We start from the raw sequence: 26,603 nt of genomic DNA, 5'->3' as shown, positions 1-26,603 counted from the left end.
GCAGGTATCTCCCATACCTTCATACATGGACATTTCCAGGCCAAGGTCAGGTAAGTTTATTTAAAATACAACAACCCTAATTCCCCTACAGGTAAAAAAAAACAAAAACAAAAAAAAAAAACTTTGAACAGACATAAATAATAATTAAATAAAAAAAATATATACACACGAATTTGGAAATGAGAGGAAATCACATGATGTAATTGCAGCTTCCTGACAGGCCACTGCCCCCACTCCACATAATGCACTGATATAAAATGTCTGCCACTATTTAGTTACACAGAAAGACCCCCCCCCTGTAATGTTACCTCAATATTCACATGAGCTGTCAAATTGGACATAGCCAAAATGGCAGCGTGTGTACCCACCTTTACACACCAGACGGCATATTTATACACAGCAACACTGATATTATGTGGACACAAAAGTAACACCACAAGTGACAGTAACAGGAAATTATATCCATCACCATAGCGACAATTATCTGATAATAATATAATACACAGACACATAAAAAGACTCAACGGAAATCTTGTTTTTACACGACTTTATTTGATATCTTTAATACACAGATTTTTCTCTATATTTTAAACTGAAATACTTTACTCTGCACAACAGCCTACGGGGGTCATTCAGACCCAACCGCAATAGCGGCCTGCAGCAGTTTGCTGGTGTTGGAAAAATATGCATGCGCAGCTGCCACGCAGACAAACACATTGCGGTCGCATCCCTGAGGGGTGAACGCGAGTGGGCCGGAACCATTTTCCAGGGGCTACGTGATGTCACATCTGCGTTCATCTCAGATTAACCCCCTATAAGCTTCCAGAGTGCACCTCATATCTCATCTTTTCCAAGTTACTACAAATGATATGAGATCGGTAGCAGCACTACTTTCAGGATTATTACACAGAACACACATAAAGGCTGACACAGCAAATAACAGTAACACATACAAGGGATTAATTAGAAATAAGGAAGCATAATCATCAAGTCTAATTATCAACTGGTTCTGTGCAGGACCCATACACCTCGTTACTGTCTCCAGCAGCCCCTGGTACTGTACTGCGACCATCCGCCCAGTCACCCCCCACTACTGCCACTGCCCTGTCTCCTCCAACTACTGTCACCTGCCCTGTCTACCCCCACTCCTGCCACCCGCCCTGTCTCCCCCCACTACTGCCACCCACCCCGCCTACCCCCACTACTACCACTGCCCTGTCTCCCCCCACTACTGCTACCCATCTTGTTTAAACACCTATTCCCACCCATCCTGTCTCCCCCCCACTACTGCCATCCACCACGTGTCTCCCCCACCACTGCCACCTGCCCTGTCTCCCCCATTACTGCCACCCGCCCTATCTCCCCCCCACTACTGCCACCGCCTTGTCTTCCCCCACTACTACCACCACCCTGCCTTCCTCCACAAATGCCACTCGCCCTGTCTCCCCCCACTACTGCTACCCACCCTGTATTTCCCCACTACTGCCACCGCCCTGTCTTCCCCCACTACTGCCACCGCCCTGTCTCCCCCACTACTGCTACCCACCCTGTCTCCCCCCACTACTGCTACCGCTCTGACTCCCCCACACTACTGCCACCGCCTTGTCTTCCCCCACTACTGCCACTGCTCTGTCTCCCCCACTACTGCTACCCACCATCTCCCCCCACACTACTGCCACCGCCCTGTCTACACCCACTACTGCCACCGCCCAGCCTCCCTCCACTAATGCCATTCGCCCTGCCTCTCCCACACTGCTACCCACCCTCTCCCCCCACTACTGCCACTGCCCTGTCTCCCCCACTACTGTCACCGCCCTGTCTCCTTCCACTACTGCCACTCACCCTGTCTCCCCCCACTACTGCCACCACCCTGTCTCCCCCAACTACTGCCACCCACCCTGTCTCCGCTCACTACTGCCATCCGCCCTGTCTCCTTTCCACTACTTTCACCACCTTGTCTCCCCCTCTGACACCTTAACTCTGCTTGAGGACAAGATTCTCACACATACACTGCCTCCTGCAGTCCCCACTACTGCCAGCCACCCTGAGTACCCCCTCAGCTCTGCTTGGGGATAATATTACCCAGACAGTGCCACCGATACAGCAATAGTGCCACCCACCCTGTCTCCCCTCTGACATCTCAGCACTGCTTGGGGTTTCTTGGTATTGCTGGTAACAGTCCATCTGCAGATGGAAGCAAGTAGGACAGTAAGGAGTCAGAAGCTGCTTCTGGTACCTTGGACCCTGGTCATGTAGGGCTGGGAGAGTCAGTAAGATTATGTAACAGTCACCATCTTACAGGCAGCCGGTGGAGGGAACAGAGAATGGGTGTTATGTGGCGTCTGGTTGGTAGTAAAGCTGAGTTGTAGCCCTGCCGTTTATTGGTGAGCTTCTATCATAAGGACCTGTTTCACCAGGACTGAGTCACAGCCAACTGGCATCACCCACACCTGGAGCTCAGCTAGACAACCATTTAGGATTGGTACTGGTTTCTCAGTACCTGGATCAAAAGACAGGTCATCTGCATAGCAGTGGTAGATGAGGGCATGACACCTGATTATTTCACCCAGTGGTAACATGTATATTGCAAAAAGCATAGGAGATAGGATAAGAACTTTGAAGAACAATGCATGGCAATGAGGAGTATACTCCAGAAGATTAAAATGGTTCCTCACCTGAGTGATGTCTAATGTGTGCAACAAGTGCCGATTTATTTCTCAGAGTATGGAAATGGCTTCTCACCTGTGTGACTTCTGTGATGTGTAACAAGTTGTGATTTCTATGTAAAACATTTCCCGCACTAAGAGCAAGAAAATGGCTTCTCACCTGTGCAACTTCTCTCATGGTTTCTAAGATCTGATTTGTGTGCAGAACATTTCCCACACTCAGAACATGGAAATATATTCTCACTTGTGTGAGTTCTGATGTCTAACAAGATATAATTTCCGTGTAAAACGTTTCCCACACTCAGGGCAAGAAAATGGCTTCTCACCTGTGTGACTTCGCTGATGTGTAACAAGTGGTGATTTCTGGGAAAAACATTTCCCGCATTCAGAGCAAGAAAATGGCTTCTCACCTGTGTGACTTCTCTGATGTATAACAAGTTGTGATTTATTTAAACAATGTTTCCCACACTCAGAGCAAGAAAATGGCTTCTCACCTGTGTGACTTCTGTGATGTGTAACAAGTTGTGATTTCCATCTAAAACATTTCCCACACTCAGAGCAAGAAAATGGCTTCTCACCTGTGTGACTTCCCTGATGTATAACAAGATATGATTTCTGGGAAAAATATTTCCCGCACTCAGAGCAAGAAAATGGCTTCTCACCTGTGTGACTTCGCTGATGTGTAACAAGTGGTGAATTCTGGGAAAAACATTTACCGCATTCAGAGCAAGAAAATGGCTTCTCACCTGTGTGACTTCTCTGATGTATAACAAGATGTGATTTATTTAAACAATGTTTCCCACACTCAGAGCAAGAAAATGGCTTCTCACCTGTGTGACTTCTGTGATGTGTAACAAGTTGTGATTTCCATCTAAAACATTTCCCACACTCAGAGCAAGAAAATGGCTTCTCACCTGTGTGACTTCTCTGATGTATAACAAGATATGATTTCTGGGAAAAACATTTCCCGCATTCAGAGCAAGAAAATGGCTTCTCACCTATGTGACTTCTCTGATGTATAACAAGATGTGATTTATTTAAACAATGTTTCCCACACTCAGAGCAAGAAAATGGCTTCTCACCTGTGTGACTTCTGTGATGTGTAACAAGTTGTGATTTCCATCTAAAACATTTCCCACACTCAGAGCAAGAAAACGGCCTCTCATCTGTGTGACTTCTCTGATGTAGAACAAGATGTGATTTCTGGGAAAAACATTTCCCACACTCAGAGCAAGAAAACGGCCTCTCATCTGTGTGACTTCTCTGATGTAGAACAAGATGTGATTTCTGGGAAAAACATTTCCCACACTCAGAGCAAGAATATGGCCTCTCACCTGTATGACTTCTCTGATGTATAACAAGATGCGATTTCCGTGCAAAACATTTCCCACACTCAGAACATGGAAATGGCTTCTCACCTGCCTTAGCTGCCTGATGGGTAATAAGCTTTGTGTTCTGTGTAAAACATTTGGCATCTATAGAACATGGAAACACTGTATCTACTGTCAGAGCTGTAACAGATGCACCAATATCAGAGTGATCAGGAGAACATTTCCCAGGATCAGAGGGACCAGCTGATCGAGCTGGATGTATAATTGGGGTAATGGGGTTATCTCCTGGAGAATCCTGTCTACTGTCATTATCATTTATGTCACAATCCGGGGATAACATTAGATGTCCTTCTGAGATATTCCTGCTTGTGTGTCCATCTGCTGGAAATAAAAATACATTATGGAAATGTGACATTTTCTGTAACAATATTAATCTTGTAAACAATAGGAAAAGACGACTCTCTGAGACACTTAATTGTAAATGTGTGTGTATAATAAAATAAGAATTTACTCACCGGTAATTCTATTTCTCGTAGTCCGTAGTGGATGCTGGGAACTCCGTAAGGACCATGGGGAATAGCGGGCTCCGAAGGAGGCTGGGCACTCTAGAAAGATCTTAGACTACCTGGTGTGCACTGGCTCCTCCCACTATGACCCTCCTCCAAGCCTCAGTTAGGTACTGTGCCCGGACGAGCGTACACAATAAGGAAGGATTTTGAATCCCGGGTAAGACTCATACCAGCCACACCAATCACACCGTACAACTCGTGATATGAAACACAGTTAACAGTATGAAACAATAGAGCCTCTCAACAGATGGCTCAACAATAACCCGATTTAGTTAACAATAACTATGTACAAGTAATGCAGATAAACCGCACTTGGGATGGGCGCCCAGCATCCACTACGGACTACGAGAAATAGAATTACCGGTGAGTAAATTCTTATTTTCTCTAACGTCCTAGTGGATGCTGGGAACTCCGTAAGGACCATGGGGATTATACCAAAGCTCCCAAACGGGCGGGAGAGTGCGGATGACTCTGCAGCACCGAATGAGAGAACTCCAGGTCCTCCTCAGCCAGGGTATCAAATTTGTAGAATTTTGCAAACGTGTTTGCCCCTGACCAAGTAGCTGCTCGGCAAAGTTGTAAAGCCGAGACCCCTCGGGCAGCCGCCCAAGATGAGCCCACCTTCCTTGTGGAATGGGCATTGACAGATTTTGGCTGTGGCAGGCCTGCCACAGTATGTGCAAGCTGAATTGTACTACAAATCCAACGAGCAATAGTCTGCTTAGAAGCAGGAGCACCCAGCTTGTTGGGTGCATATAGGATAAACAGCGAGTCAGATTTTCTGACTCCAGCCGTCCTGGAAACATATATTTTCAGGGCCCTGACAACGTCTAGCAACTTGGAGTCCTCCAAATCCTTAGTAGCCGCAGGCACCACAATAGGCTGGTTCAGGTGAAACGCTGACACCACCTTAGGGAGAAATTGGGGACGAGTCCTCAATTCTGCCCTATCCATATGGAAAATCAAATAAGGGCTTTTACAACACAAAGCCGCCAATTCTGATACTCGCCTGGCAGAAGCCAAGGCCAATAACATAACCACCTTCCATGTGAGATATTTCAGATCCACGGTTTTTAGTGGTTCAAACCAAAGTGATTTTAAGAAAACTCAACACCACGTTGAGATCCCAAGGTGCCACAGGAGGCACAAACGGGGGCTGACTATGCAGCACTCCTTTTATAAATGTCTGAACTTCAGGTACTGAAGCTAGTTCTTTTTTGAAAGAAAATCGACAGAGCCGAGATCTGTACCTTAATGGAACCCAATTTAAGGCCCATAGTCACTCCTGCTTGCAGGAAATGCAGAAATCGACCTAGTTGAAATTCCTCTGTTGGGGCCCTTTCGGCCTCACACCATGCAACATATTTTCGCCATATGCGTTGATAATGAGTTGCTGTAACCACTTTCCTGGCTTTAGTAAGCGTAGGAATTACTTCCTCCGGAATACCCTTTTCCTTCAGGATCCGGCGTTCAACCGCCATGCCGTCAAACGCAGCCGCGGTAAGTCTTGGAACAGACAGGGCCCCTGCTGCCGCAGGTCCTGACTGAGTGGCAGAGGCCATTGGTCCTCTGATATAAATTCTTGAAGTTCTGGGTACCAAGCTCTTCTTGGCCATCCACGAGTATCGTTCTTACTCCTCGCCTTCTTATTATTCTCAGTACCTTTGGTATGAGAGGCAGAGGGGAGAACACCTAAACCGACTGGTACACCCACGGTGTTACCAGAGCGTCCATAGCTATCGCCTGAGGGTCCCTTGACCTGGAGCAATATCTTTTTTAGCTTTTTGTTAAGGCGGGACGCCATCATGTCCACCTGTGGCCTTTCCCAATGGTGTACAATCCTATTGGAAGACTTCTGGAGGAAGTCCCCATTCTCCCGGGTGGAGGTCGTGTCTGTTGAGAAGATCTGCTTCCCAGATGTCCACTCCGGGAATGAACACTGCTGACAGTGCTAACACATGATTTTCCGCCTATCGGAGAATCCTTGTGGCTTCTGCCATCGCCATCCTGCTTTTTGTGCCGCCCTGTTGATTACATGAGCGACTGCCGTGATGTTGTCTGATTGGATCAGTACCGGCTGGTTTTGAAGCAGAGGCCTTGCTGGCCTCAGGGCATTGTAAATGGCCCTCAGATCCAGAATATTTATGTGTAGGGAAATAACCTGACTTGACCAAAGTCCCTGGAAGTTTCTTCCCTATGCGACTGCCCCCCAGCCTCAAAGACTGGAATCCATGGTCACTAGGACCTAGTCCTGTATGCCGAACCTGCGGCCCTCTTGAAGATGGGCACTCTGCAGCCACCACAGTAGAGATACCCTGGTCCTTGGAGACAGGGTTATCAGCCTATGCATCGGAAGATGAGATCCAGGCCACTTGTCCAACAGGTCCCTCTGAAAAGTTCTTGTATGGAACCTGCCTAATGGGATTGCTTCGTAAGAAGCTACCATTTTTCCCAGGACTCGCGTGCAATGATGCACCGCTACCTATTTTGGTTTTCAGGAGGTCTCTGACTAGAGATGACAACTCCTTGGCTTTCTCCTCCGGGAGAAACACTATTTCTGGTTTATGTCCAGAACCATCCCCAGGAACAGTAGACGTGTCATAGGAACCAGCTGTGACTTTGGACTGTTTAGAATCCACCTATGCTGTTGTAGCACTTTCCAAAATAGTGCTACCCCGACTACCAACTGCTCCTTGGACCTCGCCCTTATAACGAGATTGTCCAATTACGGGATAATTACAACTCCCTTTTTTTGAAGGAGTATCATCATTTCGGCCATTACCTTGATAAAACACCCTCGGTGCCATGTACAGTCCAAACGGCAGTGTCTGGACTTGGTAATGGTAATCCTGTACCACAAATCTGAGGTACTCCTGGCGAGGATGGTAAATGGGGACATGCAGGTAAGCATCCTTGATGTCCCGGGATACCATGTAATCCCCCTCGTCCAGGCTTGCAATAACCGCCCTGAGCGATTCCATCTTGAACTTGAATTTTTTTATGTTCAAGGATTTTAAATATAAAATGGGTCACACCGAACCATGCGGTTTCGGTACCCCAACCCGTGTGGAATAGTAACCCCGTCCTTGTTGAAGTAGGGGCACCTTGAGTATTACCTGCTGGGAATACCGCTTATTAATTGCCTCTAGCACAGCCTCCCTGCTTGAGGGAGTTGTCAGCAAGGCATATTTTAGGAAACGGCTGGGGGGAGACATCTCTAATTCCAGCTTGTACCCCTGAAATACTACTTGGAAGAAACAGGGATCCACCTGTGAGCGAGCCCACTAATTGCTGAAATTTTTGAGGCGGCCCCCCACCGTACCTGGCTACACCTGTGGAGCACCCGCGTCATGGTGTGTACTCACAGGAGGCGGGGGAAGAATCTTGATTCTGGGAACAGGCTGACTGGTGCAGCTTTTTCCCTCTACCCTTGTCTCTGTACAGAAAGGAAGCGCCATTTGACCCGCTTGCTTTTCTGAAGCCGAAAGGACTGTACCTTTTTCTGTGAGGAAACCTGAGGTAAAATTATTTCTTCCCAGCAGTTGCTGTGGATACGAGGTCCCAGAGACCATCCCCAAATAATTCCTCACTCTTATAAGGCTCTCTATGTGCTTTTTAAGTCAGCATCACCTGTCCAGTGACAGGTCTCTAATACCCTCCTGACAGAATGGACATTACATTTATTTTGGATGCCAGCCGGCAAAATATCCCTCTGTGCATCCCCCATATATAAGACAACGTCTTTAATATGTTTTTATGTTTGCCAACTAGTATCCCTGTTTGACAGGGTCACCGACCACGCTGCAGCAGCACTATCTGCAGGTCTCAGTCTAGTACCTGAGTGTGTAAATACAGACTTCAGGATAGCCTCCTGTTTTTTTTTTTTTTTTTTTATCAACAGGTACCTATTAAAGTGGCCGTATCCTAAGACGGCAGTGCCACCTTTTTTGACAAACGTGTGAGCGCCTTATCCACCCTAGGGGATATCTCCCAGCGTAACTTATCCTCCTGGCGGGAAAGAGTACGCCATCAGTAACTTTTTATAAATTACCAGTTTCTTAACGGGGGAACCCACGCTTTTCACACACTTCATTTATTCATCTGATGGGGGAACAAAACACTGCCTGTTTTTTCTCCCCAAACCTAAAACCCATTTATAGAGGTTAAAGTCAGAAATGTATAACACATTTTTTATTGCCGGGATCAAGTCACGGATTGGATTGTGTATATGTCTCCACCTTGTCGACACTGGAGTCAGACTCCGTGTCGACATCTGTGTCTGCCATCTGAGAGAGCGGGCGTTTTTGAGCCCCTGATGGCCTTTGAGACGCCTGGGCAGGCGCGGGCTGCGAAGCCGGCTGTCCCACTGCTGTTACGTCATCCACCCTTTTATGTAAGGAGTTGACACTGTCGGTTAATACCTTTTACCTCTCTATCCACTCTGGTGTCGGCCCCACAGGGGGCAACATCACATATATCGGCCTCTGTTCCGTCACCATATAAGCCTCCTCATTCAACATGTCGACACAGCCATACCGACACACTGCAGACACACAGGGAATGCTCTAAACGAGGACAGGACCCACAAAAGCCCTTTGGGGGGACAGAGTGAGAGTATGCCAGCACACACCAGAGCGCTATATACTGCAGGGACTAACTGAGTTATGTCCCCTATAGCTTTATATCTATATATATAATGTATACTGCGCCTAAATTTAGTGCCCCCTCTCTCTTTTTTTAACCCTTGTAGACTGCAGGGGAGAGCCAGGGAGCTTCCCTCCAACGGAGCTGTGAGGGAAAATGGCGCCAGTGTGCTGAGGAGATAGGCTCCGCCCCTTTTTCGCGGCCTATTCTCCCGTTTTTTATGGACTTCTGGCAGGGGTATTTACCTCATATATAGCCCCTGGGGCTATATATTGAGGTATTTTTGCCAGCCAAGGTGTTTTTATTGCTGCCTCAGGGCGCCCCCCCCCAGCGCCCTGCACCCTCAGTGACCGGAGTATGAAGTGTGTGAGAGGAGCAATGGCGCACAGCTGCAGTGCTGTGCGCTACCTTGGTGAAGACTGAGTCTTCATGCCGCCGATTTTCCGGACCATCTTCTTGCTTCTGGCTCTGTAAGGGGGACGGCGGCGCGGCTCCGGGACCGAACATCAAGGCTGGGCCTGCGGTCGATCCCTCTGGAGCTAATGGTGTCCAGTAGCCTAAGAAGCCCAATCCGGCTGCAAGCAGGCGAGTTCGCTTCTTCTCCCCTTAGTCCCTCGCTGCAGTGAGCCTGTTGCCAGCAGGTCTCACTGAAAAGAACAAATTCTAAGACTATAACTTTCTAAGAGCTCAGGAGAGCCCCTAGTGTGCATCCAACCTCGGCCGGGCACGAAATCTAACTGAGGCTTGGAGGAGGGTCACAGTGGGAGGAGCCAGTGCACACCAGGTAGTCTAAGATCTTTCTAGAGTGCCCAGCCTCCTTCGGAGCCCGCTATTCCCCATGGTCCTTACGGAGTTCCCAGCATCCACTAGGACGTTAGAGAAAACATAACTTTTAATGAAGGCTTTATAATATTGTGTCTCAATCATTGTGTCCACCCTCCTGAGAATACTCACAATAACAAATATAATATTATAATAAGACTTAGATATACCTCTCTCTTGTACTGGTAACTAACCATGAAGTATAAATGGAGATGTAGTCACTTGCCAAGTCCTATGTCAGCACCAATATAAAACAATGGATGGGGAACATATCGTATGAATTGGAGATTCTAGATGAACAATAACATCAGTCATATGAGCTGATGGATCAGAGAAATGTCTCCTAACGTTACTCCTGGAAGCATTAGTAAGGTAGTATTCCTTTATGTGTGTGCTCATATGCTGGTAAGCCTGAACATGTGTTACTCACCCTTATATAAGGTATATTGCTACAGCAGAGTAGGTGTGGAACAAGGTACTTTACATGCAATACACCATATAATACCCTGTAATCATCATCATCATCTGCTAGGTTATAATACACTGTTACACCCCATCATCAGTGTCTTACCTCTATTCTCTCAATAGTAATAAGGACGATGTGTGTATGGTAAGTATGATACAGAGAATTACATATCAGAATCTATACAGCTGCCGCCATACTTCTGCTTCTCATACGTGTGCTACTGGCAGCAGTGAACATCTGAGTGAGAGTGCAGGGAAGACAGCAGAGTCTGATGAGAAAGAGATTGGATCTGCCTTTGCAGGGATGTACCACACCTGTCACCCCTGTTAGTATATAAAATAATAAATAATAGGGGTGTGGTCCATCCAGACGTGCTTTCTGGAGCTCTCCTCACTAAGTGGCTATTTATTTACCCTACCTGAGAGCTCTCAGCCGCCGCTGGGACCAAGACCCAATCCATTAAGTCACCCCACTCCTACTGCCCTAAAGCCGCTGGCTACGCTTACTCCGGGCAGCGTTTACTGCCGCAGCCTAGCAATGCTGCTGAAGCCACAGGCTGTATTCTGGTCACCTGACTTGGAGGTGCTTTTGGCTGCAGGGGTGAGATGGTTAGGGTTAGGCTGTGGGTAGGTGGGGATTTAGAGTTAGGCATCCCCAGAGAGGGATAGGGTTAGGCTGCTAGGGTGGGGGGGCTAGGCTGTGGGGGAGGGAGGGTTAGGCTGCAGAGAGAAGGGTAAGGCTTAGCACCACTGGGGAGGGTTAGGGACAGGTTGTGGGGGACGGAGGGCTAGGTTTAGGCTGCAGGAAGAAGGGTTAGCACCACTGTGGAGGGTTAGGGACAGGCTGTTGGGGAGGGAGGATTAGGCTGCAGGTAGGGGGTGTTAGGCATCCCCAGGGGAGGGTTAGGCTGTGAGGGAGATAGGCTGCGGATAGGGGGGGTTAGGCACCCCCCGGGGAGGGTTATGCTATGGGGGAGGGCGGGTTCGGTTGTGGGGGAGGGAGAGTTAGGGTTAGGCTTCAGGGAGAAGGGTTAGCACCGCTGGGTAGGGATAGGAACAGGCTGTGGGGGAGGAATGGTTAGGCAGCGTGTAGGGGGGGTTAGGCATCCCCCAGGGAGGGTTAGGCTGTGGGGGAGGGAGGGTTAGACCAGAGAGTGTTGGGAGGAGACTGGTCAGATCTCTGGGCTGGTAACACAGTGACATGATGTGAAGGAGAGAGCAGGAGTATAATAGTGGTTGAAGGCTCCTGATGTATGAGATACACCAGAGAGTGTGGGGAGGACAAAACGAATTGAAACAGCGCTTAGCATTTAATTAAAGCTTTTTTTATATTATTTTACTATAAAATTGAATAAAAATAAAAATAAAAGAATTATATAATTTATACAATTACCGGCCGGATTTCTTGTTTTTAGCAATCAATACATGACACAATTAATATATATAAAATACATAACTGTTGTACACAGCGAGAAAATTCCTCCTGAAGATATATATTTTTGTGCACAACAGGATATACTCCACTAATTAAGAGAAAAACTACTTTAATGACAGTTATGACTTGGCAGGCGTCCCTGCACTTATGATTTGCCCAATACTGTCCGTTTGGTTTAAGGAAAAGGATTTGGTAAATTACCTCCTTAATTACCAAATCGTTCCAGGCTGTCCTGAAAATGCAGATGGCAGCACAATGTTTGGAAAGATATTGTCCACTTTGTCCTTCCTTTAAACAGCAGAATATAAAGGCAGTCTCTGTGTAAAATGTGGGGGAGTTCAAATAACGGACTGTCCATGTATCAGCATAACGACATATCTCACAGCTATTTGTATTAAGCTGAAGAGAGTATCTTAATTTCAGCTTAATACAAATAGCTGTGAGATATGTCGTTATGCTGATACATGGACAGTCCGTTATTTGAACTCCCCCACATTTTACACAGAGACTGCCTTTATATTCTGCTGTTTAAAGGAAGGACAAAGTGGACAATATCTTTCCAAATCCTTTTCCTTAAACCAAACGGACAGTATTGGGCAAATCATAAGTGCAGGGACGCCTGCCAAGTCATAACTGTCATTAAAGTAGTTTTTCTCTTAATTAGTGGAGTATATCCTGTTGTGCACAAAAATATATATCTTCAGGAGGAATTTTCTCGCTGTGTACAACAGTTATGTATTTTATATATATTAATTGTGTCATGTATTGATTGCTAAAAACAAGAAATCCGGCCGGTAATTGTATAAATTATATAATTCTTTTATTTTTATTTTTATTCAATTTTATAGTAAAATAATATAAAAAAAAAGCTTTAATTAAATGCTAAGCGCTGTTCCAATTCGTTTTGTCTTGTTATAATCAATTGGTGGCTTACGAACCAGGAACCAGGAACGTGCAGCTAGCATTTGATTTAAACATTAGCGCCCAATTTTGAGTGTGGGGAGGAGACTGGTCAGATCTCTGGGCTGGTATAACACAGTGACATGATGTGAGAAGGAGAGCAGGAGTATAATAGGGGTTGATGGCTCCTGATGTATGAGATACACCAGAGAGTGTGGGGAGGAGACTGGTCAGATCTCTGGGCTGGTAACACACAGTGACATGATGTGAGGGGGAGAGTAAGAGTATAATAGGGGCTGATGGCTCCTGATGTATGAGATACACCAGATAGTGTGGGGAGGAGACTGGTCAGATCTCTGGGCTGGTAACACACAGTGACATGATGTGATGGGGAGAGCAGGAGTATAATAGGGGCTGATGGCTCCTGATGTATGAGATACACCAGAGAGTGTGGGGAGGAGACTGGTCAGATCTCTGGGCTGGTAACACACAGTGACATGATGTGAGTGGGAGAGCAGAAGTATAATAGGGGCTGATGGCTCCTGATGTATGAGATATACCAGAGAGTGTGGGGAGGAGACTGGTCAGATCTCTGGGCTGGTAACACACAGTGACATGATGTGAGGGGGAGAGCAGGAGTATAATAGGGGCTGATGGCTCCTGATGTATGATACACCTAACACACAGTGACATGATGTGAGGCGGAGAGCTGGAGTATAATAGGGGCTGATGGCTCCTGATGTACAATATACCCTAGAGAGTGTGGGGAAGAGACTGGTCAGATCTCTGGGATGGTAACACACAGTGACATGATGTGAGGGTGAGAGCAGGAGTATAATAGAGGTGATGGCTCCTGACTCCATACTGGGAAAAAACAAATTCCTCATTAATTTGTACTGACAGAGGAGGGTGTAGGATAAGAGATTGATGTAGTGACTGAGGAAGGAGAATATGTGACTCTCTTCTATAATAAGTGTTTATTACTCACCTGTGCTGATATCTGTAGGGATCTCCTCCTCCTTACACTGCTGATCACCCCTCACATACGTCTCTTCTTCTACCTCTGTATCTTCTGTCTCTATATCAGTCACATATGTCTCTTCTTCTCCCTCTGTATCTTCTGCCTTCATATCAGTCACGTACATCTCTTCTCCTTCTATATCTTCTGCCTTTATATCAGTCACATACGTCTCTTCTTCTCCCTCTGTATCTTCTGCCTTCATATCAGTCACATACGTCTCTTCTTCTCCATCTATATCTTCTGCTTTCATATCAGTCACATACGTCTCTTCTTCTCCATCTATATCTTCTGCCTTTATATCAGTCACATACGTCTCTTCTTCTCCCTCTATATCTTCTGCCTTTATATCAGTCACATACGTCTCTTCTTCTCCCTCTATATCTTCTGCCTTTATATCAGTCACATACGTCTCTTCTTCTCCCTCTATATCTTCTGCCTTTATATCAGTCACATATGTCTCTTCTTCTCCATCTATGTCTTTTGCCTTTATATCAGTCACATACGTCTCTTCTTCTCCCTCTATATCTTCTGCCTTTATATCAGTCACATACGTCTCTTCTTCTCCCTCTGTATCTTTGATTTTAATATTATTTAATTGGGCTTCACCCTATGTAAACAAGACAAATATAATGACACACAGCTCCTCTACACAAATATAGTGACAGTCACTTTGGTTTATTGGGGAGACCCTATAGCCCACCTACCTGATCCTCCTGTGGGATCCTGTGATACTCCTCTGTACAGTCCTGGGTATACAGAGGACGGGGACATCTCTCTGAGATATCTCGGTTACTGGGTCCTTCTGTAGGAGACACACAGTGACTGAGTACAGTGTATATATGTGATTATCAGATGATGTGTGTATATAGGGGGCCCCCATACCTGCTCTCCCCTGTACAATACATGACAGTCTCCTCTTATCCAGAGATGTGAGGGGCCGGTGATTCTCCATCATCACGTCCTTGTACAGACCCCTGTGTTCCTCTATATACTCCCCCTCCTGCATGGAGACATAGACAGTGACATCATGACACCTTATAGGAACCTGACACAGAGTGATACAGTCATCACCCAGACACGTCCTCTGGTGTTACTGTATAAGGTACCATTCCCAGGAGTCACCTCTCCAGTCATCACCCAGACACATCCCCTGGTGTTACTGAAAAATGCCCCATTCCCAGCAGTCATCTCTCCAGTCATCACCCAGACACATCCCCTGGTGTTACTGTATAATGTCCCATTCCCAGCAGTCACCTCTCCAGTCATCACCCAGACACATCCCCCGGTGTTACTGTATAATGTCCCATTCCCAGCAGTCACCTCTCCAGTCATCACCCAGACACATCCCCTGGTGTTACTGTATAATGCCCCATTCCCAGCAGTCACCTCTCCAGTCATCACCCAGACACATTCCTGGTGTTACTGCATAATGCCCCATTCCCAGCAGTCACCTCTCCAGTCAGCAGCTGAATGATCTTGTTGGTGAGTTCCAGGATCTTTTGGTCATTGGGTCTCTCATGTATTAGTGAGTCAGGTGGAGGCACTGGGATGTGGCTCTGGGTTCTACTCAGACCTCCTGACACACAGGGATGGCTGTTGAGTATCTCACACTCATTGGATGTCTTCTTCACTACTGTGTAATCCTGAGTAAGGGAGGAGACATCAAATATCAATATATACACTCCCAGACCCCCCCCCCTCACCTCCCCAGGCATGTCCCTTTATTATTACTATAGGTATAAGTGACTTCACAGTGATGCTTCTAAATCATCTCACCTCCCCAGTCATGTCCCTGTATTATTTCTATAGATATGAGTGACGTCACTATGAAGCTCCAAAATCCCTTCACCTCCCCAGTCATGTCCCTGTATTATGACTATAGATATTAGTGACGTCACTGTAATGCTCTCGGATCCCCTCACCTTCTCAGTCATGTCCCTGTATTACTACTATAGATAAAAGCAATGTCACTGTATAGCTCCCAGATCCGCTAACCTCCCCAGTCATGGCCCTGTATAATTACTATAGATATGTGATGTCACATTGACGCTCCCAGATCCCCTCACCTCCCCAGTCATGTCCCTGTATTATTACTATTGATAGAAGTGATGTCACTTTGACACTCACAGATTCCCTCACCACCCCAGTCATATCCCTGTATTATTACTATAGATAAAAGTGACATTACTGTGACGCTCCCAGATCCCCTCACCCCACCAAGTCACATCTCTGTATTATTGCTACAGATATAAGTGAGGTCATTGTGACGCTCCCAGATCCCCTCACCTCCCCAGTCATGTCATTGTATTATTACTATAGATATGTGACTTCACAGTGATGCTTCCAGATCCCCCCACCTCCCCAGTCATGTCCCTGTATTACTATAGATATGAGTGACGTCACTGTGACACTCCCAGATCCCCTCACCTCCCCAGTCATGTCCCTGTATTATTACTATAGATATGTGAAGTCACTGTGAAACTCCCAGATTCCCTCACCTCCCCAGTCATGTCCCTGTATTATTACTATAGATATAAGTGAAGTCACTGTGAAACTCCCAGATTCCCTCACCTCCCCAGTCATCTCCCTGTATTATTGCTATAGATATAAGTGACATCACTGTGCCACACCCAGATCACCTTACCTCCCCAGTCATGTCCTTGTATTATTACTATAGATATGTGACATAATTGCGCCTCTCCCAGATCCCCTCACCTCCCCAGTCATGTCCCTGTATTATTACTAAAGATATGTGACTTCACAGTGACGCTCCCAGATCCCCTCACCTTCCCAGTCATGTTCTCGTATTACAATAGATATAATTGGTGTCACAGTGACAATCCCAGATCCCCTCAACTCCCCAGTCATGTCCCTGTATTATTACTATAGATGTGAGTCACAGTGACGCTCCCAGATCCCCCTCACCTCCCCAGTCATGTCCCTGTATTATTACTATAGATATAAGTGATGTCACAGTGACTCTCCCAGATCCCCTCACCTCCCCAGTCATGTCCCTGTATTACTAAAAATAAGTGATGTTAGTTATGCTACTATACTCCCTCACCTCCCCATTAATGTCCCTGTATTATTACTATAGATATAAGTGACTTCACAGTGACGCTTCTAAATCATCTCACCTCCCCAGTCATGTCCCTGTATTATGACTATGGATATTAGTGATGTCACTGTAATGCTCTCGGATCCCCACACCTTCTCAGTCATGTCCCTGTATTACTAATATAGATAAAAGTCATGTCACTGTATAGCTCCCAGATCCACTAACCTCCCCAGTCATGTCCCTGTATTATTGCTATTGATATAAGTGATGTCACTGTGACACTCACAGATTCCCTCACCTCCCCAGTCATATCCCTGTATTATAACTAAAGATAAAAGTGACATTACTGTGACACTCAGAGATCCCCTCGCCCCTCCCAGTCACATCTCTGTATTATTGCTACAGATATAAGTGAGGTCATTGTGACGCTCCAAGATCTCACCTCCCCAGTCATGTCCCTGTATTATTACTATAGATATGAGTGACGTCACTGTGACGCTCCCAGATCCTCTCACCTCCCCAGTCACATCTCTGTATTATTACAATAGATAAAAGTGACATCACTGTGCCACTCCCAGGTCACCTTACCTCCCCAGTCATGTCCTTGTATTATTACTATAGATATGTGACATCATTGCGCCTCTCCCAGATCCCCTCACCTCCCCAGTCATGTCTCTGTATTATTACTATAGATATGTGACTTCACAGTGACGCTCCCAGATCCCCTCACCTCCCCAGTCATGTTCTCATATTATTACAATAGACTAGGTGCTTCATCGCGCCCTACGGGCGCTCTTCACACCGTCGCAAGGGGCTACGCCCCCTTAACAGGTCTGTGGTGTTACAGGGAGGCAGCTGCGTGTCGGCAGGTATGTGGTGGTGCAGGGAGGCTGCTGCGTGTCGGCATGTCTGTGGTGGTGCATGGAGGCTGCTGCGTGTCGGCAGGTCTGTGGTGGTGCAGGGAGGCTGCTGCGTGTCGGCAGGTCAGTGGTGTTGGAGGGAGGCTGCTGCGTGTCGGCAGGTCTGTGGTGTTGGAGGGAGGCTGCTGCGTGTCGGCAGGTCTGTGGTGTTGGAGGGAGGCTGCTGCGTGTCGGCAGGTCTGTGGTGTTGGAGGGAGGCTGCTGCGTCGGCAGGTCTGTGGTGTTGGAGGGAGGCTGCTACGTGTCGGCAGGTCTGTGGTGTTGGAGGGAGGCTGCTGCGTGTCGGCAGGTCTGTGGTGTTGCAGGGAGGCAGCAGTCTCCCTGCTTTCTTCTGCCTGTGCGGGTGTGTAGGGGGGAGCGACCACCTCCTCTGGATTTACCTCTAGCTGAGGGGCCAAAATCCCATTAAAAAAAAAAATGCCTGGAATTTGCATAAGGGGGCGTGGCTTCGTGGGCGTGATTAGGCCACGCCCCAATCCCACAGCAGGCTCAGCAATGAGATAGGGCCCCTTGTCTTAAGTGCCCTGGGCCCCCCAGACTCATAATCTGCCCCTGGGGGCATGCCAGCAGCTCACAGAGCGCTGGGCATGCCCCCTCACTGACGAAAACAGGGACCCTCCCGTGAAGCCACGCCCCTTTCGTTGACCACGCCCCCTTTTCGCCGTGTGGTGTTTTGTGTGTGTGTGTGTGTGGTGTTTTGTGTGTGTGTGCGTGTGTGTGTGTCCCTCCTGTCTGAAGAAAGCTGGGAGGTATGCACCCCTGCCTGTGACATGCCCATACCATCTGCTTCTGCTGCTGCTCTCCTATAGATTTGCCCAGTTCTGTGACTCATTTGAATAACTTCACCCACCACTGTAACTCCGCCCAGCGTTACAGCACAGAGTCACAGATTAAGACAAATATATAGGAGATATAAGTGATGTCACAGTGACAATCCCAGATCCCCTCAACTCCCCAGTCATGTCCCTGTATTATTACTATAGATGTGTGTCACTATGACACTCCCAGATCCCCTCACCCTCCCCAGTCATGTCCCTGTATTATTACTATAGATATAAGTTAGGTCACTGAGACACTCCTAGATTCCCTCACCTCCCAAGTCACGTCCCTCTATTATGACTACAGATATTAGTGATGTCACTGTGACGCTCCCAGATCCCCTCACCTCCCCAGTCATGTCCCTGTATTAGTACGATAGATATGTGATGTCACAGTGACGCTCCCAGATCTCCTCACCTTCCCAGTCATGTCCCTGTATTATTAGTTTAGATATAAGTGATGTCACAGTGACACTCCCAGATCCCCTCACCTCCCCAGTCATGTCCCTGTATTATTACTATATATGTCACGTCACTGTGCGTCTCCTAGATCCCCTCACCTCCCCAGTCATGTCCCTGTATTGCTATAGATATTAGTGATGTCACTGTGACACTCCCAGATCCACTCACCTCTCTAGTCATATACGTATTATTAATATAGATATAAGGTCACAGTGGTGCTCCCAGATTCACTCACCTCCACAGTCATGTCCCTTTATTATTACTATAGATATAAGTGATGTCAATGTGACACTCCCAGATCCCCTCACCTCCCCAGTCATATACCTGTATTATTACTATAGACATAAGTGATGTCACAGTGATGCTTCCAGATCCCCTCACCTCCCCAGTCATGTCCCTGTATTATTACTATAGCTATAAGATCACAATGATGCTCCCAGATCCTCTCACCTACCCAGTCATGTCCCGGTATTATTACTAGAAATATAAGGTCACAGTGATGCTCCCAGATCCTGTCACCTCCCTAGTCATGTCCCTGTATTATTACTATAGATATAAGTGATGTCACTGTGACACTCCCAGATCCTCTCACCTCCCCAGTCATGTCCCTGTATTACTATAGACATAAGTGATGTTACTGTGACACTCCCAGATCCTCTCACCTCCCCAGGCATGTCCCTGTATTATTACTATAGATATGAGTTCACTGTGATGCTCCCAGATACACTCACCTCCCCAGTCATGTCCCTGTATTATTGCTATAGATAAAAGGTCACAGTGATGTTCCCAGATCCTCTCACCTCCCCAGTCATGTCCCTGTATTATTACTATAGATATAAGTGATGTCATTACCCTCACCTACCCAGTCATGTCCTTTATTATTACTATAGATATAAAAGTGATGTCACTGTGACACTCCCAGATCCTCTCGCCTCTCCAGTCATGTCCCTGTATTATTACTATAGATATTAGTGATTTCACTGTGACACTCCCAGATCCTCTCACCTCCCCAGTCATGTCCCTGTATTATTACTATAGATTTGAGTTCACTGTGACGCTCCCAGATCCACTCACCTCCCCAGTCAGCAGGTAAATGATCTCCAGGGTGATATTTATTATCCTCTCAGTCCTGTGACTCCTGTCTTTGTCCATCCTTGATGAATTAGAGAGAATACAGAAGGTGTGATGTGTAATAAAGACTCCGTTCCTCACAGCTGGAGTTCTTTGGAATAAATATAATACATAAAACATATTGCACATGTAACATAGTAAATATGGAATAGAGTGGTCATTAAGTCTCCTATTTCCCCACAGCCATAGAGTCCTGGTCAGTGTCTCCGAGGTTCCTGTGACCCAGCCCCATAAGGCTGTACTGCATAGTGGGCCTGATCTAGAGTGTAGCGCTATTGTGGGTGGAGTCACAATTAGCTGATGTTCAGTACACTGTGAAGGGACAGGGTCTCCTGGAAAAGCGGCAGGAGCCAAGCAGGGGAAAGGTTGCAGGAGAAAGGTGGCAGGAGACAGGCAAGGGAATGTCGGCCGGAGACAGTCAAGGGGTGGCAGGAGACAGGCAGGGGGAAGGCGGCTGGAGACAGGCAGGGGGAAGGCGGCTGGAGACAGGCAGGGGGGGGCGGCAGGGTGGGGGTGGCAGTAAACTGGCATGAGGCTGTAGGGTGGGTGGTGGCAGGAGACATGCACGGGAAAGGAGGCAGGAGACAGGCAGGGGAAAGGCAGCCAGAGACAGACAGGGGAAAGGCAGCCGGAGACAGACAGGGGAAAGGCGGCCGGAGACAGACAGGGGAAAGGCGGCCGGAGACAGACAGGGGAAAGGCGGCCAGAGACAGACAGGGGAAAGGCGGCCAGAGACAGACAGGGGAAAGGCGGCCGGAGACAGACAGGGGAAAGGCGGCCGGAGACAGACAGGGAAAGGCGGCAGGAGACAGACAGGGAAAGGCAGCAAGACACAGATAGGGGAAAGGCAGCCGGAGACAGACAGGGGAAAGGCAGCCGGAGACAGACAGGGGAAAGGCGGCAGGAGACAGAAAGGGGAGCAGCCGCATGGAGTAACATGAGATGGGGCTCGGACGGGATCAGCAGCAGCAGCCACGAGCGGGGTACAGTGCCAGCTGCCTGCAGGCTATAACCCGGCCCTCCCATACCAGAGGCTCTAGCCATGCTAGACCTGCAGCCCCCTGCCTCCTACCCACACCCTCTGCAGCCTAGGAAGGATGAGCAGCTGGGAGCCCCCTGAGGTGGATGAGCGAGGAAGCCCCCTGGAGGAGTAAGTGCCGCTCTCTGTGCCTGCTTCTAGATGCTGCCCTCCCCTACTTGCTGCATGGGTGCAGATGTTGGCAGCGCACACAGCATGAAAACACAAGGTCTGTTGGCGCTGGGCAGGTCTGTGATGGTATACACCTTAGGATTAGCAGCCACCTGGAGAGGGGTAGCCGGCCTCCTCAAACAGAGACAAATGTGGGGAATAGCAGGTAGGCGCTCTATCTAAATGATGCAGCCATAACATAATTAAAAACACTGTTTATTACACACAAGAAAATAAAAACAATATAAACAGTAATATAGACCAAAACATATACTAATGGGTGTTACCCTGAGGTATATGATATCTCTGGTATAAATGATATACACAATGAGTATACACAAAGGTATCACTGATAAAATCAATGTAAAAGGAAAACGCTGATCCTTCTACATAGGAGACTCTCAGAGGATTTGTCAGTCTCTTATAGTAAATTAGCAGCCCACAGTGTGAGTGAGAAGAAATCCTCCAGCTGATATGGTCCATACAGGAATGTGTCCTGAACCAGAGTGACCTTTATATGGTAATTGTCCATCCGCTTAGTTCCGGTGTAACAACAAAGTGAGTTACATGTGTATAGATGTGATGGTGGTCAGTAGTCACTGCACCAGTGTTGGTAGTCCTTGCGACACAAAGTTGATACTGCAGACCCGCTCCGTATCACCCTTTGCCCGGGTGAAGAAGCTGCGGGCGGCGCGGTCTGCTATGAGCTGTTCCTTGTCGTGCGGTGCAATGTGGATGCGCAGAGCCGCTGTCTCGTACTCCCAGCACGGGTGAGGTTTGTATCAGCAGCACAGTGTCTGGACTTACCCGGAATAGGGAGGAACACATGGTGCAGTCTCTCCACGATGTTCATTTCATATTTGCCGGCAATTGGTGAACCATCAGCTATTGGAGGTTGTATCTTCTTCTGTGGGCACTACAAGTATCAGCGATCCCTCTCTCTGTGCCCTCAACGCGTTTCTCCGCACACCGGGCAGCTTTTTCAAGAGCTGGAGGATTTCTTCTCACTCACACTGTGCGCTGCTAATTTACTATAAGAGACTGACAAAACCTCTGAGAGTCTCCGATGTAGAAGGATCAGCGTTTTCCTTTTACATTGATTTTATCAGTGATACCTTTGTGTATACTCATTGTGTATATCATGTATACCAGAGATATCATATACCTCAGGGTAACACCCATTAGTATATGTTTTGATCTATATTACTGTTTATATTGTTTTTATGTTTTGGTTGCATCATTTGGATAGAGCGCCTACCTGGTATTCCCCAATTATTAGTAATGCTCTGCAGCTGTCACACTGCCAGTGGTGGAGTAATGCTCTGCAGCTGTCACACTGCCAGTGGTGGAGTAATGCTCTGCAGTGGTCACACTGCCAGTGGTGTAGTAATGCTCTGCAGCTGACATAATAATAATAACAGGACACCACAGACTGCTCCTCCTGTATAATAACAATAACAGGACACCACAGGCTGCTCCCCTTGTATAATAACAATAACAGGACACCACAGGCTGCTCCCACTGTATATTAATAATAACAAGACACCACAAGCTGCTCCCCCTGTATAATAATAACAGGACACCACAGGCTGCTCCTTCTGTATAATAATAATAACAGGACACCACAGGCTGCTCCTCCTGTATAATAATAACATGAAACCACAGACTGCTCCGCTCCGCCTGTATAATAATAATAACAGGACACCACAGGCTGCTCCTCCTGTATAATAACAATAACAGGACACCACAGGCTGCTCCCACTGTATAATAACAATAACAGGACACCACAGGCTGCTCCCACTGTATAATAACAATAACAGGACACCACAGGCTGCTCCCCCTGTATATTAATAATAACAAGACACCACAGGCTGCTCCCCCGTATAACAACAGGACACCACAGGCTGCTCCCCCGTATAACAATAACAGGACACTACAGGCTGCTCCCCCTGTATAATAAAAATATCAGGAGTGGACACCACAGGTTGCTCCCCCTGTATAGTAATAATAACAGGACACCACAGGCTGCTCCCCCTGTATAGTAATAATAACAGGACACCACAGGCTGCTGCTCCCCCTGTATAGTAATAATAACAGGACACCACAGGCTGCTCCCCCTGTATAGTAAGACGCCATTACCTGATCTCCACGGACACTGGGAGGCTGCAGCTGTCGATGAAAACTCACTTCCTGTATGTGGAACGCACAGCCCGGAAGTAAGGTGGAACGCACAGGCCGGAAGTAAAGAGTGATTGGCACAAGCTGATTCCTAGTGACTGGTTCCTCCCCTCCCACACTCCCGCCCTCTGTAATGACTATTACTATACATGTCCTGAGTGCAGGAGGCCGGCGGCCATTTTCTTGTAGACCAGTTAGGCAGCAACAATAGGTTCCCTGGCCGTGTAGTGACGTCAGGAGCGGCGGCCATTTTCCCCTGGTCTGAGCTCCGCCTTCCTTCTATCATTCCCACAAGGCAGCAGGAGCAGAGAGCAGCCATTGCTGTGTCTGGCAGCAGGTAATGATATTATTATTATTATTCTATAGGCTGAGCAGCTCTGGTGTCAGGTTCTGTACTACAAGGGGAGCAGCCTCTGGTGCCTTGTTATAGTGCAGCTGGAGCAGCCTCTGGTGCTGCATTATCCCTGTACAGGTGGCTGACACTCTAGTGTCCTCTTACTGTAATACAGGTGGCACAGACCTCAGCGTTACCGTAATACAGGTGGCGCAGACCCCGCCATTACCGTAATACAGGGGACGCAGACCCCGCCGTTACCGTAATACAGGTGGCGCAGACCCCGCCGTTACTGTAAGACAGGTGGCACAAGACCCCGCCGTTACCGTAATACAGGTGGCTCAGACCCCGCCGTTACCGTAATACAGGTGTCGCAGACCCCGCCGTTACCGTAATACAGGTGGCGCAGACCCCCCATTACCGTAATAAAGGTAGCGCAGACCCCCCATTACCGTAATACTGGTGGCTCAGACCCCGCCGTTACCGTAATACAGGTGGTGCAGACCCCGCCGATACCGTAATACAGGTGGCGCAGACCCCACCGTTACCGTAATACAGGTGGCACAAGACCCAGCCGTTACCGTAATACAGGTGGCGCAGACCCCACCGTTACCGTAATACAGGTGGTGCAGACTCCGCCGTTACTGTAATACAGGTGGTGCAGACCCCGCCGATACCGTAATACAGGTGGTGCAGACCCCCCCATTACCGTAATAAAGGTAGAGCAGACCCCCTATTACCGTAATACTGGTGGCTCAGACCCCGCCGTTACCGTAATACAGGTGGTGCAGACCACGCCGTTGCCGTAATACAGGTGGCGCAGACCCCGTCGTTACCGTAATACAGGTGGCACAAGACCCAGCCGTTACCGTAATACAGGTGGCGCAGACCCCACCGTTACCATAATAGAGGTAGCGCAGACCCCACCATTGCCGTAATACAGGTTGCGCAAGACCCCGCCGTTACCGTAATACAGGTGGCTCAGACCCCGCCGTTATCGTAATACAGGTGGCGCAGACCCCGTTGTTACCGTAATACAGGTGGCGCAAGACCCAGCCGTTATCGCAATACAGGTGGTGCAGACCCCACCGTTACCGTAATACAGGTGGCGCAGTCCCCGCTGTTACCGTAATACAGGTGGCGCAGTCCCCGCCATTACCGTGATTCAGGTGGCGCAGAACCCGCCGTTACTGTAATTCTATAAACGGGACATTACAGGTGTTGTGTCCTGTGGCATTGTACTATACAGGTGGAGCGGCATATGTTGTATTAATATTCAGGGGAGCTGTATTAAAATACAGGGGAGTGGCATGTGTTGTCCTACTGTACAGGGGGAGCGACCTGGGGCATCCTCCTATACAGGGTGTCACAACTGAGGGCCTGAGCTGACGGGAGGCAGCCTCAGTTGTAGGGGCTGAGATGTAACGGAACCTGGGAGGTTGTATCAGACCCCTAGACATGTAAGTAACATGTAGAATAAGTGCCCGAAGGCGTGACCACGACAACCAGGATAAAAGTCAATGATGTTTATTATGACAAACTCCGTAACACAGCAGCAGTAAAAGGAAACATAAAAGTCAACAGAGGATAAATACAATTCCTGGGTACTACAGGGTGGCAAGGGCCACAGGCACTGGTAGTGTGAGACAGTTCTTATAATCTTCTAGTTGGAAAGTCCTTACCAGGCCTGACTGTAGCAATGGAGAGAACCCAGGATCGTACCAGCCGGTGTTCCAGGAAAGGCTGGACTGCTGAAGATAAAACGGCTGCTGTGGATACTGGCTGGAACCAGACTGTTGTTGATACGGAGTGGATACTGGCTGGGACCAGTTAAATAATAAACAAACTTGAGAGCGATGAAATAATAATGAAGTTTGGAGTTTGAGAGCGGTGAAATAATAATACCGGTGGAGAGTGGTAAACTGCAGAAAAGGACACCGGCCCTTTAAGAGAAGCTGTACACTGCTGGAAGCTGGGCTGGAAGCAGGTGATTGTTTGAGCTGGAAACAGGTGAGTCCAGAATGGATCGGAGAGTCAGGCTACACCGCAGATGGAATGCTGGTGCGGGTCTCTGTAGCAGAAGTCTGGAGACAGGATCTGGAACCTGGAAGACAACCACAGGAGAGAGACAAACTGGAACTAGGTTAGACAGCCAAAGCACTGACGCCTTCCTTGCTCAGGCACAGCTTACTTATACCTGCAGCAAGGAAGGGGTTGGCTAGGCAATTATGCAAGTCAACAATACAGACAGCAGATTGGTGGAAATGATCAGATGACAAAATCCAAGATGGCTGCGCCCATGCAGACACTTGGAGGGAAGTTTGGTTTGTAATCCATGTGAGAATTGAAACAGTAATGGCGACGCCGGCCACAGGAGACAGGGGACGCCAGACTGACAAGCGCACATTTAACCACGCGGGCACAGCGGAGGCCGCGGCTGATGAAATCACCACTCTGACATTCTGCATGTGGAAACTCAGGAACAGCGGGATCCGGTCCTGGAACGCTGAGCCAGCCTTAGGAGGCATCTGAAGGGTAAGTAATGGCGTCCAGATACCCGGATCGTGACAGCACCCCCCCCTTTAGGAGTGGCCCCAGGACACTTCTTAGGCTTTAAAGGAAACTTTGCGTGGAAATTTCGGACCAAGGCAGGAGCATGG

General features: G+C 48.0%; 1 protein-coding gene and 1 pseudogene across 1 annotated transcript in view; one reads left to right on the top strand and one right to left on the bottom strand.

The window, feature by feature from the left end:
* Positions 1–26,603, top strand: part of LOC134983825 (oocyte zinc finger protein XlCOF6-like) — a 151,599-nt gene that overhangs the window by 55,890 nt on the left and 69,106 nt on the right. The gene's annotated exons all lie outside the window — the stretch shown is intronic.
* Positions 1,804–23,659, bottom strand: LOC134983820 (zinc finger protein 605-like; annotated as a pseudogene).

This window comes from Pseudophryne corroboree (genome assembly GCF_028390025.1).
Source record: "Pseudophryne corroboree isolate aPseCor3 chromosome 3 unlocalized genomic scaffold, aPseCor3.hap2 SUPER_3_unloc_25, whole genome shotgun sequence".
NCBI lineage: Eukaryota > Metazoa > Chordata > Amphibia > Anura > Myobatrachidae > Pseudophryne > Pseudophryne corroboree.
Note: the sequence above shows the minus strand (reverse complement) of the source record. Positions and strands in the feature narration are given on the sequence as shown.